The 13,510-nt window shown below is 40.7% G+C and overlaps 1 pseudogene across 1 annotated transcript; it reads right to left on the bottom strand.

Annotated features, from left to right (window-relative positions):
* Positions 1-3,057: 3,057 nt before the first annotated feature.
* Positions 3,058-3,672, bottom strand: LOC146548417 (Ig kappa chain V region 3368 pseudogene; annotated as a pseudogene). Its single transcript, XR_014890377.1, has 2 exons — positions 3,602-3,672; positions 3,058-3,413 (listed from the first exon to the last, which is right to left on the bottom strand). The product of XR_014890377.1 is annotated as an Ig kappa chain V region 3368 pseudogene (transcript).
* Between the last annotated feature and the right edge of the window lie 9,838 nt (positions 3,673-13,510).

Below are 13,510 nucleotides of genomic sequence, written 5' to 3'. Positions count from 1 at the left end.
AGGATGCTGTAAACAGACCAAACTTCAGTCAGGAGATAATCCATCCACAATATGAGGTTAGTCATTAATATACTGCTGCATGGGCTGGGCTGCAGTTACATTGTAGGGTTTAAAAACTGAGCTTTAAAATGAACGGTGGTAATAAAAACCGAGAGAGGCCGACAGTGATCACTGACTTTTTTTAGGGGCTTGTTCAGATTAAACAGAACAAGATACAAAGCATTAAAACATGTTAAAAACACAATAGCCCTGATAAACACAGAGTAGTTTGTTCATACATCATCACTTAAAGACTGATATTCCACCTGCTGTGAATGTTTTAATACAGTACAGCTGGTATTATTATCACTTGTCACATCCTGTTTATGACAGTTAAAATAAATAACATTCATATAAGATTTAAAATTGTCTTGTGTAAACTGCATGTGGTGTTAAATAGGCCTATACTACTGTACTTTAATGTTGGTCATAAGGGTGGTACTTTAAGAGCCATATATTTTATGAGGTGGTACTCATTGTGAAACGTTTGAGAACAACTTGCCTAAGGGACATCGAAACACTGGGTAGCAGAGCCAGGACCATGACAGACAAAAAGATCACCAATAGCTTGATGTCAGATGGAGTGGAAGACAGAGCTCATATGGAAAATCCTCAAGCAGGTGTTGAGGTTCACTTGTTGACCTCACCGATCCTTTGATATCACAGCTGGAGAAGAAGAGTCAGATTAGGCAGATTAGGCATCAAAGCTTTATTACCAATGCGCATTGGGAGATTCCACTGCATGGAGTCACAGCCAACACCGAGTGGATCTGAGGAGCACTCCTCACACACACCTTCAGTTGCGGTTTTTGATATGGGCGACATGGGCGTTTGCCCAGGGCAGCATCGTGGTGGGGGCCGGCATCATGGCATCGGCAAAAGAAAAAAAAAGGTAGCTCGCACCCATGCTGCCCCGACATAGTGCCAGGCAACAATTGGTTTTCTATTGCCCATTTGCGGGGAGTAAAGGCGCCCTGTATTTGCGAGGTGTGGCTGCTGCTTGCCAAACACAGCGAGGAGAGGGGCGGGGCTGCGGGGGAATTCTCTGACTTGCTGGAGCGGCATCTAATAACAAGTTCACATATAAAACAAACCAACAAACTAGGGCTGTGAACGTAAACGCCGTCATCATGATTAACGCGATTAAAAATTTTGACGCGATTAATCCGTTTGGAGCGCAGAATGACTCAAAATCCCAGAAATGTCTCTGTCAACGCATTTCGATTTGTGTGTTTGATGATGGCAAAGATTCCTATGTTTACTTTTATTTATAAGTGAGGAAACTGGCAGTTATTGCTGGTCAGATCAACTTGAACACATGTGAGAGGCTTCTTTAGTTTGGTTTAGTGAAAACACCTTTGACTGCTGCTGTCGCTGACCTGAGGTTTGTCAAATGTGTCAAACAGCTAATGACAGCTGGAAGCAGGGAAATATTTGATCACAACAGAGCATCTCCTGTCTCTCTTCAGCAAGTCAAAGAGATAAATACGGCCAAAAGGAACTGCTTCCTTTTTACTGCCATGCAGAAGGGCTCAGCTGGTGATGTAGGGTACACTGCACACGCTTTGAGAATTAAATTAGTTGATGCATTTATTACTTCTAGGCTGGACTACTGTAATTCATTATTATCAGGCTGTCCTAAAATCTCCCTAAAAAGGCTTCAATTGAGCCAAAATCCTGTGTGTCTTTGTTCTGTCTTCCTCTCCTTCCAACCAGTCGCGACAGATCGCCACCACTCTGCTGCAGGAGGGAATTTTTCCTTCCCACTGTCGCGAAGTGGTCATCTGATGTTTTCTGTTTTCCTTTAAAAAAATATTATTATAAAGTCTTTCCTATACAACATATAATGCTTGCATGCTTTTTCTTTGATCTGGCACTGTATAAGTAGAATTTATTCAGAAATGAATGTATGAAAATCTACAGATTTATTTGAATATTTTCTTGAATATTTTTAGATAACCTTGTTAGAAGACCTTTTTGAGTTTGTTCTAGTTATATAAGTGTATTTGACAGTTAATCTGGCAGTATCATACAAAAAATAAGTCATTTTCCTGAGTTTGTTTGCTTCAGAGTCAGAAAATCGTGTATGTGGAGGGAGGTTTTTGTACGACTGCTTTTCACTGTGTGAATGAATACTGACTGTTGATGTTGTGTCTGCCCTTACAGTAATAAACTGCTGCATCTTCAGCCTGGACTCCACTGATGGTCAGAGTGAAGTCTTTGTCTGATCCACTGCCTGTAAAACGACTTGAAGTACTTGATGCTCGCCGGTTTGACCAGTATATGAGTAGTTTAGGAGGTTCCCTTTGTTTATGTTGGTACCATTCAACAGAGTCAGAATTAATGACAGTATGACTGATTTTACAATCCATGCTCACAGATCCTCCCACAGCAGAGCTCACTGCTCCAGGCTGAGTCACTGTGATCTGTCCTCTGGACTCTGAGGATACGGAGACAAAAACATAAAGCAGCTTCATGGTTTTGTGGGCTTCATTTCAGAATTAAGAAAAAAACAAAACAAAGAAAAACTAAACTTTATTTATCAACATAGGAGACACTAAAAATGTCTCTTTCAGAACATCAGTGCAGGTTAAAAAGTGTAAATGTCAGAATAATTTATGTCACAAAGATGAAGTTAAAGACTTGATGAACTAAACTTTAAATCTTCAGATCAAATCATGTGAAATATTTCTCTGACCAAGAATGTAGCTGAGCAATCTACATACATACATATATCAGTACTGCAGTTTACTAAAATATTCTCATTTAATAACTACTTCCCAGTTTGAATATTTACAGGAGAGTTTCTTCATCACAGATCTGACTCACAGGATCAACTGTTTTGTGTTTCACATGTTCTTCTGTGCGAGCTCGTCAGGATGGACACAAGTCTGATGTTTTGAGTCAAACCCACATTAACATTACTGTGTGTGTGTGTGTGTGTGTGTGTGTGTGTGTGTGTGTGTCCTCAGTGAACTGTATCAGTCTCTGCAGTATCTTCCAGCTGCAGCAGTCACTTCAGTTTCTGTTCAGTCTGACTGAGGGAGGTTTTTGTACGACTGTTTTTCACTGTGTGAACGGGAGGCTGTTGTCCTGCTGACAGTAATAAACTCCTGCATCTTCAGCCTGAACTCCACTGATGGTCAAAGTGAAGTCAGTTCCAGACTGACTCCCAGTGAAACGCTCAGAAACTCCAGAGTACCGACTGTCTGCGTTGTAAATGAGGAGTTTGGGAGATTCTCCAGATTTCTGAAGATACCACTGCAAATCATAACTAACACTTGATCTGGCTTTACATCTGATAGAGACAGTCTGTCCTGGAACAACAGACTGAGCTGTAGGAGTCTGAGTCAGGACGATTTCTGCTGATGAACCTGAAAACATGAAAATAGGAGACGTTTAGAGAAAGATGATCAACATCTAAATATTCGAGGATCATTTCTCTAACACGGAGAACAGATGGAAGAAGGTCAGTGCTGCTGGTTTCAGAGTTTCTCCATCAGAGCAGAACATCATTGTGGTGAACCTGGCTGCATGCTGAAGCAAAGACAGAGAGTCTCACCCTGAACAAGGAGCCCCAGGGTGGCCAGCAGTAGAGTCAGTGACATCATCATTGTGCTGCTGGTGTGTGAGTGGCTCTGAAAGGCCTGGACAGCCACTGATCAACACTGGCCTCTTAACAGCTGTGAGCAGAGAGGCAGGACACATATGCAAACACACAGAGTCAGTCAGCTGCAGCTGTTTCCTTCTCAGTGCTGAAGCCATTTCCACTTTACATTATTACATATTGAGGACATCAAATGTTCTGGCAGTTAATTGTAGATCATATAAAAATGCTTTGCAGTTTTCTACTCTGGTCTTTTCACAAGTCATTAGTAACAACAATATGTTTTTTCCAGTTTGACACAGGTGTTTACAATGTGGAGATTTGAATAGAGAAACATACCACATGAAGTGATGCTGAGATCAAAATAGATGATAAACTCCAACCATCAGTCTTGGACATTTGCAAAAGCTGTAAACATGGAAGCCGTGTGAGTTTCTCCCAAACAAAAACCTTTGTGAGCTCAGATTTCCTCTGGTTTTTATTGTGATGGCTGTAACTGTAAGTTTTTAAGTATTTCTCAGCGATAGATGTGTCTCCACCTGTGAGTAAGATCAGGTGTTGTGAATGAAAACTCCACCTCAGCTCTTAGTGGGTGAGATTCAGAAATCAGAATCAGATTGTTCCATCTGTAATCTCAGTTTGATCAAATCAAGTCTTTAACTGACTTTTGAGCAGAATCAGATCCGAAGAAGCTGGAGAAGTTTCATGAAGAATTATTGTTTTTGATTCAAGTCTTCACCTTTGAAAGATACAGCTGTAAATGATATTTTCCAGAGTGAAGCTGAGGTCAAAGTTCACTAAGCATTTTCTCATTCTCTGTCTGACGGCTCCTTTCAAGTTTTGGCAAATCAGATAAAAGGTGAGAAAGTAACAGACTGTGAACAGCAGTCAGTGCAGTTTCTGTTCAGTCTGTTCTGTTTTTCACTGTGTGAACACCCACTGACTGTTAGAACAGTGAAGACAGTAATAAACTGCTGCATCTTCAGCCTGGACTCCACTGATGGTCAGAGTGAAGTCAGAGTTTGATCCACTGCCTGTAAAACGAGCTGGAATCCCTGATTCTAGAGTGTCAGCATAGTTAATGAGACGTTTAGGAACTCCTCCATCTTTTGTTGGTGTCAGAACTGGTCATGGTCTGCTCTTTGATGAACTCTAATGGGTTTTAGAGCAGAGGATATTTAGCCTTTTAATGATTTGATTTAAATGTCAAGAAATAGAAGAAAACAAAATCCAATCCCACCTGGATTGTGACACTTTTACTGGTGGAGTGAATTAAACAATACTATTCACAATTAAACCTGGACATATTGGAAAAAAGCAATTAAAAAAAGAATGACTGGAATCTTATGTGAAGGACGTCTCCATCAGTAATACATCTGTTTCCAAGTAATACAAACTTGATGATTTGATGCATGAGAGGGAAGTGAAACAAAGTGAGAGCGAGTGACTGTCAGAGCAGATCAAAAAATTTAAAAAACACCTGACAGAAACTTCTGGAGTCCCAGTGTGCTGCACAAAGACAGTTCATTGAATTCAATGCAAACCTGTGGATGAAGGTGGGCTCTGTGAGGTCATCCAAGGCCTCCTCACACTAGAGTGATTGAGGAGAGACCAGTGTTCCCAGTTGAAGTATTGTTTTACACTCCTGTTTTCAGTCTGCAGTTTCTAACACTGTCACGCTCCAGATTCATCCATAATGTCGATGTAGATGGCTGCTGTAAGACTTTGAAATAATAAATATCTTTCATATGTGCAAAACTTTTGACTTTGTGTACAATAGTAACAGTGGTTAAATTATTAGTTCTAAAGGAAAAATTCAGTCATCACAGGTCATTTTTTATGTTTTAAGGACTGTTTACAAACTTCTCACGTCCACTTTTATTTTATATTCATTCAGATTATTTCCTCATGTTTCTCTCTGAATATTTGAATTTAAAAAAGTCCAAACAATAAAGATACTTTAGTCTTGGTATCAAAGAGCAGGGCATCGTCTTTATAAAGGGATTTGGAAAAACAGCTGCTGTTAATATTTAATAAATCAACTGTGGTCGTGCATATTTCGTTTGAACTCATAATTTTAGTCATGTGTTTTGACATAAAATGTAAACTAGAAATATTTAATTAAAGGCCAGTGATGATTCATTTGTCTTTAAAAATGCTTTATATTTGACTCTGTACTGAATTATTAAATATCGAATACACTGATGAAAACTTAAAAAATGTAAAAAAATAATCCCTTTTTTCTCAAAACAGAGCAGGGAAGAGCTGGAAAGTTTTTTTTAAAAAGTATTTGATAAAAATGTTTGAAAGAGATAAAATTCGATTCAGCAAATATTCAAAATCTAAACTGAAATTATTTCAGTGTTATTTTTGGTAACTTATCTGTTCACATTGTAATATTTCCACAATTAAAAATGTATATTTTATGGTGTATTGTGTAACTACAGCTGTTGATCAGTTCCTCTTCAGCTGTTTGAGGTTTTTGTACGGCGTTGTATCACTGTGTGAACGGGAAGCTGTTATGCTGCTGACAGTAATAAACTCCTGCATCTTCAGTTTGAACTCCACTGATGATCAGAGTGAAGTCAGTCTGAACTGCTGTTGCCCGAAAACGATCTGGAACTCCAGACTGACGGTATGTAGTATCAGCTATCAGGAGTTTAGGAGCTTTTCCAGATTTCTGAAGGTACCAGTTAATGTCATCACCTATAGATGTGCTGGATTTACATCTGATAGAGACAGTCTGTCCTGGAACAACAGACTGAGCTTTAGGAGTCTGAGTCAGGACGATTTCTGCTGATGAACCTGAAAACATGAAAAGAGGAGAAGTTTAGAGAAAGATGATCAAACATTCGAGGATCATTTCTCTAACATGGAGAACAGATGGAAGAAGGTCAGTGCTGCTGGTTTCAGAGGTTCTCCATCAGAGCAGAACATCATTGTGGTGAACCTGGCTGCATGCTGAAGCAAAGTTTTCACAGAGAGTCTCACCCTGAACAAGGAGCCCCAGGGTGGCCAGCAGTAGAGTCAGTGACATCATCATTGTGCTGCTGGTGTGTGAGTGGCTCTGAAAGGCCTGGACAGCCACTGATCAACACTGGCCTCTTAACAGCTGTGAGCAGAGAGGCAGGACACATATGCAAACACACAGAGTCAGTCATCTTTCCTCATCATGTCATCCTGTTCGTCCTTTAGTTAGTGCAGTGCTTCTTTGTTTTAACTTGCATTTTTATTTATTCAATTTGCATTTATTAATTAAAGATATTTCAGCACACAGGAACATGTATATTTACTTAAGTATCCAAATCTCCACAATGTTTTATCAATTTGCGTTTAAAAGCTTAAACTTGACCAATTTTTCTTTTTCAATTTCTTCCATCATTTACTTTCAGAGAGTGTGTGATGACTCATGCTTTGGTAGTCATGAATATAAATAATTATATATTATTATACATATACATAAATGCATTAATTGTTACCTTTCTTGAAAATGTATCAGCCCTGATACTACAACCCCACACACCACTGCCAATCCATAACTAGTAAAGACGTAGTGTCGATCTGCAGGACCAGCACCCCAATACAGCAAGTCTGGATCAGCTCTCTGTTTAAAAAGTTCTCATCTCTGATCCTATCCTGACGTTTAACAAAACTAAATAGAAAAAGGTTATTTTGTCTGTTTTGCTCTTTTAAAGAAGACTCTTTCTTTAGTTAATCGATTTTGTGAGCCAAAGATTTCCCAGCTGTTGAATATTAAAAAGCTTTCTCATGCTGTCAGTGTCATATCAATAAATATAAAAAAGCCAAGATTTTACTGAAGAATGCAGAGGAAGATGTAGATGCTTTTCATAAATGAAGACTTAAACAACATCTATTATATTTGTTCTGAGTGATCACTACTGTCATTAAACTTTTCAATCTTGAGTTGAGTGAGCTTTTCCAAGATGACAGGAGGAACTATGTGTCACAGCTGAGCAGCCGGTGTGTTTGTGGAGTGGACCCAAGTGCAACCACAGAAGAAGAGAGAAGTTTAAACAAAAGGCGAGCCCTTTATTTGGCTGGAAAAACCCCACAGGAATAATGTCCCAGATGGGCGAGCCCTCATCTGGGACTCTCCTCAGCTCTTACTGGAACAGTGGCGCGGCTGCCCCTCTGTTGGTCTTCCATGGTCTCTTGTGTTCTGGGGGCCTCTGGATGTCTGGAGTTTTGATCTCCTCCATACCCGCTTCACACCCTGGAGGACGGGGCTGTGGCCCCCCCACACTCCCTAGCAGATCATTACATGGAGAAACCTTTGGAATGCAAGCATGCTGATCCACACAGGTATGCACACATGGGTATTCACAGACGCGGACTAAAGCTTTCTTGGCTGCTACCTCAAAGCACACTGTGCGCTGTCTATCTTGCGTGCTGCACAATATCGTTTATTATTTAGTAAATACTGATATCTATGACTAGCTAGTTTATTGTGATGGTGCTTTGTTTTCTCTATTATTATGTTGCTCTTTGTTGTTTGCTGTCTCCTCTGTTTGTTTTTTTTGTTTGTTTGTTTTTTTTCTCCATACAGGTGACCCAGGAGTTCTTTTTTTTTTTTTTTTTTTTCTCTCTCTTCCCCCCCCCCTTCTCACCGTCTCTTCTCCCCTTTGGTTTTCTTTCTTTCTCTCCCCCTCTTTCTCTCATTCATTCCCCCTGTCCTATTTATTATAAAAAAATAAATAAATAAAAATAAAAAAAAAATGACAAAGGATGAACTGAAGCTCTGCCATCACGTAATGTCGCATACTGCTGTTTCTGATGTCATTTAAGAAAAAAAAAAAAAAAAAAAAAAAAAAAAGGAATAATGTCTAAATGTCAAGGAGATTTTGGGCCGATGTGTTAGACAGAGCTCTCGTCTGCATGATTTGGGAGAAAGGGCCTCATCCCTCCAGTACAGTTCAAATTCTTTGAGAATCAGTGCCAAGGAGCACTGAAGATGTTCCTTTCAGTGCCAACTAGACACTAGTTTTAAAATGTATATATATATATATTCAGTTTATTGGAGGCAAATATGTCTTTATGTATTTTTCAGTATTTATGGATTTATCACAATTAACCTACACTGTATATCACGTGAAAAAAAAAAAGATATTTGAGGGAATCAAAAAGGTCTCAGTTTATACTGACACATATTAAATCAAGTTTAAAATTCCATTTTAAATTGATGATTTCATTACTGATTGATTTGATATCATCAGAGGAAGAAGTCCCATTTTCAAAACTCATATATTCAAAAATAAAAATATATCTTCTTTAAATGTTTAGCACTGCAATAATTTCATTTTTTTTAGAAAAGTTGGTAAAACTGAAAAGGAAGGAGTGAATGATTTTGTTGAGTTTGTTTGTCTCAGAGTCAGAGAGCCGTGTCTCTCTACAGTCAGAGGTTTTTGTACGGCGCCTCAATGAGTTTGTATCACTGTGGTACACGTTCGGTGGAGGAACCAGACTGGAATTTGGAAGTAAGTCAGACTTAGAGCTTTTTTAAATATTTTTTTTTTCATTCCTTTCATTTCCTTTAATATTCAGCATACTAGGAAACAATTTATATTAACGAATCATTACTTTATAATTTCATAATATTTTCTGGCCTATGAACAAAGTTTGCTTTTAAAACGCATATTCAAAAACTCATAACATTTTCTAATGAAAGCCTAGGATGTTTCATAGTATTAATTATTATTTGTGGTTCTGATGATAAAGTTGTATTTTGAGGGCTTGTAGGTTTAGTTCAGTCTGACAGAGTCAGAGAGCCGTGCCTCTCTACAGTCAGAGGTTTTTGTACGGCGCCTCAATGAGTTTGTATCACTGTGGTGGACTTTTGGTGGAGGAACCAGACTGCAAGTTGGAAGTAAGTTAATTAAACTGTGTTTATTATTAAATGTTTTATCATTTTCTTTTATAACTACTTGTTAGGCTGCTTAGATGAGAGAAAACTTTTTTTTTAATTAAAACAATTTAGTTTTTGATGTTTGTCCTTTTTACTTGGCTAATTCAGATGAGCTCTGCAAGTTTCTCTTGTTTAATCTACATTTCTGTCACAGTAAAATGTAGACAAGAGTAAACTTCATCATCTTATGATTAGTTTGTAAATTTCCACCACATCAGCTGCTGTTTGGATGAGTTAAAGTTTGCTTTCTGATGTTTTTATCGTGTCAGATGTTTCAGATTTAGTTTGAAATCATGTGAGCTGTTCAATAACATTTCAAATCTGTATGAATGAGTAGCTGCTCTGTGCTTGTGTCCACTCATTTCTTCAGTCGTCCATGATTTAGACTTCTAATCATTTTAAAGCCAAACTTCTGCTGTAAATGTTTCCACATCTGCTTCTTTTATTTCCAGTGTAGTTTGAACATATTTCAGCTCAAACTGTGTGATGATTCTCTCTGTGCTGATATGCATGAGAGGTTTCTGAAAGGGAAGTGAAACAATGTGTGAGTGAATGACTGGTGGAGCAGAAAAAACACCTGACAGAAACTTCTTAACGGAGAAATTCAAATTGTGGTTCCTGTCCTCTAAGCTGATTGGTGTTTCCTAGGTGATACCCGCCCCGCCCTGAAGGTGCTGGGTCCCTCCAACAAGGAGCTGGAGCAGGGGAAGGCCACGCTCATGTGTGTGGCCAACAAGGCTTCCCCTCAGACTGGAGTCTGTCCTGGAAGACGAGCGACAGCAGTGGCAGCAGCAGCATCAGAGGGGAGGAGAGCAGGACTCCTGGAGTGCTGCAGAATGACGGCCTCTACAGCTGGAGCAGCACCCTGACGCTCACTGCAGACCAGTGGGGGAAGGTGGGCTCTGTGACCTGTGAGGCCACCCAGGGCTCCCAGTCTCTGGTCTCAGAGATACTGAGGAGAGACCAGTGTCCCCAGTCCTGATGTCAATCACTGAGTCTTTGATGTTGATTTTCTTCTGTCTCTTTGTTTCTTTGTGTTTGCAGATTTAAAAAATAAACTCATTAAACAGTCATGTTTCCATCTCATAATGACAACAATCAGAGCAACAATCTCCTCTAGTTTCATCCTTTTGTGTCTGTTGTAAAGCTGATATTTCAAACTCTTAAAAGAATAAAAACGTACCGAGAAAACATGTTCTTTGACTCTGTGAGTTTAATAAATGCACATTAAAAAATTAAGATTTTGTAATATTTGTAAAACCAGACCAAAATAAAAATGTAAACAGACACATCAAGTGTAATGTGCAGTGAAAATGGTTAAATATATTTTTTAATCCACATATTAAATATTTCTCTATAAGCTGTTGAGGTCATGTCAACCATAGATTATCTGTGTGCTCTTCATAATTTCTACTCTCAAAGCTGTTTTATGATCTACATTTTAATCTGATCTAAAACCTAATAAGTAAAATTAAAGAGCAGGGTGTCATCTGTATGATTAAACAGAGATCATTTAAATCAAGTTCAAGTGAAGATTTACTGAAGTTTGATTAATGAACTATTTGACAGTGAAACTCTGATGAAGCACCAAAGCAGAGAAGAGTCTAGAAGCTGGTGGTGGCAGAGGTGAAGCAGGTGGAGACTTAGCTGAGGATCTCTAATTGTCAGGATGAGGTGGAGATCAGGAGTCTGAGAGTTAAAGCACACAAAACAGAGGCTGAGTAACTCACAGAAGGCAGCGAGACAATAACTGGACTCACATAATGACGACAGAATTGAGCTCGACAGTGGACACGATGTTAAGAACAGACTAACAGAACAAACACAGGAATGCAGGCAGATGAGAGACTACAGGTCTGCTTTAATCAACTTATATAGAAGTTAATCTCTTCTAGTGTTCACAGCAAAATGAGAGAAACTCACTTCACTAAACCTCTTAACACAAGAAAAAGACCACGGTCTGTCAGGAGGACGCTTGCTGGTTTTACATCTGACAGAGACAGTCTGTCATGGAACAAAAGACTGAGTCGGCACTTTTTCTCCCAGTTAATAATAAAGAATATCAGAGTTATTGAAGTTACAGGTTTCATGTTTCATGCTTCATGCACGACATTCACAGTGTTGGTTTTTGCCCAGTTTAGGTATTTGTGTCTTAGTCCTGTTTTTCCTTTGCTTTGTATTTTTCATGCAGTCTCAATGAACGCCTCGCTTTCTGGTAAATTCCATCCTGTTTCCACGTGTCTGATTTTGGGTCCTTTCACTCTCCGCTCCACACAATCTGCTGCTGCAGATCGTGACATTATTGGAATTATTCATTGTTTTTTTTCATGCAGTCTCAATGAACGCCTCGCTTTCTGGTAAATTCCATCCTGTTTCCACGTGTCTGATTTTGGGTCCTCTCACTCTCCGCTCCACACAATCTGCTGCTGCAGATCGTGACATTATTTGAATTATTCATTGTTTTTTTTTTTTTTTTTTGGCCTGTCCCGTTTGGCTCTTTTGCCATCAGAATTGTTGTCTAAAGGCAAAGAAAGATGCCCAACGGATTTACTTTACCAAATTGACCATCCCAGCCTTGCCGTAATGGTCCATTTGATTCACCTTTTATTGTTTATTTTATTTTCACTTGCTGAATACGGGACAGACTTGACTGGGGGAAAGAAGGGGAGAAAGAAAGAGGGAAAGAGAAACAGCTGAGAAGAGGGACAGGGGAGAAGGGAGATAAACAAAAACCAACAGAACGGGCAGAGAAAAAAAATGCATATATCAATCACCTGGATCACCTGTTGAGAAAGAAAAAAAGAAAGCAAGCAGAAGAGAACAAGAGTAATAGAATAAACAACATCACAATGATATATGGGAATATGACAGTAAATACTAAATATTAAACATTATTGTGCAGCACATAAGATCAACAGAACACAGTGTGCTTTGAGGTAGGAGCCAAAAAGGGTGTAGTTTGTGGGTGTGGTCACCCGTGTGTACACCTGTGAGCATGGACGCGCTTGTTTTTTTAAAAGGTTCCTTCATGTAATGATCTGCTAGAGGGTGTGGGGGGGCCACAGCCCCGTCCTCCAGGGCATGAAGCAGGTATGGAGGAGATCAAAACTCCAGACATCCAGAGGCCCCCAGAACACAAGAGACCAAGGAAGACCCACAGAGGGGCAGCCGCGCCACTGTCCCAGAAAGAGCTGAGGAGAGTCCCAGATGAGGACTCACCCAGCAGCCGCGGAGCAGAAGCCAGGGGGGTTGCAGTGACGTGCCCGTGAGCTCCGCCGGCAGCCAGCTGTGCCTGAGTGACCGAGCCCCAGGCCGAGAGGCCGGGGGCACCCCACCTCCAAAGTGGCCCGAGCGAGCCCCAGGATCCAGGCCCCGATAAGCGGCCGCCAAGGAGTGAGCCGGCGTGTACCTGGATGCCCATCCCCAGATACAAAGAACCACCAACGCACCGATGTCTGAGGGAGTCCGCCACTGGCAGGGGAACTGGTGGTGGGGGGAGATAGGCCTCCAAACCTTGGAGGGCCTGAGATGTCCCCAGAGAGGTGGCGTCTGATACCCAACCTGACATATAGACACAGACATACAGGCACACACAGACACAAACATCCATTCCCACCCTCATGCTCTCATGTGCACTTCACACTCAACCGACGTGGAGACAGACATAAAGAGACGCTGTACACACGATCACACTCCCCAAGCGTACTCTACAAACCGGGTCTAGGTACCCTTGCCCCTGGAGGCGGGAACTGCACCCAGACCCAGGTGGTGTTACCCTTTTCCCTGCGGTGGGGAGAGGCAGACCGCCCCGACTCCGCAGCAGCAGGGAGGCCCACACCCCAGACCGCAGTCGGACGGCCAACTCCTCCTCCCGGCCCTCCCGCTCCAGCAGGCCGCAGATAACGGGGGTGAGAGAAGACTCCAAACCTCCCCCCACCCGC

This window comes from Mchenga conophoros, linkage group LG22, assembly GCF_057382185.1.
Source record: "Mchenga conophoros isolate Kocher_MC1m ecotype Shallow Benthic linkage group LG22, M_conophoros_male_GT1.1, whole genome shotgun sequence".
Classification (NCBI taxonomy): Eukaryota; Metazoa; Chordata; class Actinopteri; order Cichliformes; family Cichlidae; genus Mchenga; species Mchenga conophoros.
Note: the sequence above shows the minus strand (reverse complement) of the source record. Positions and strands in the feature narration are given on the sequence as shown.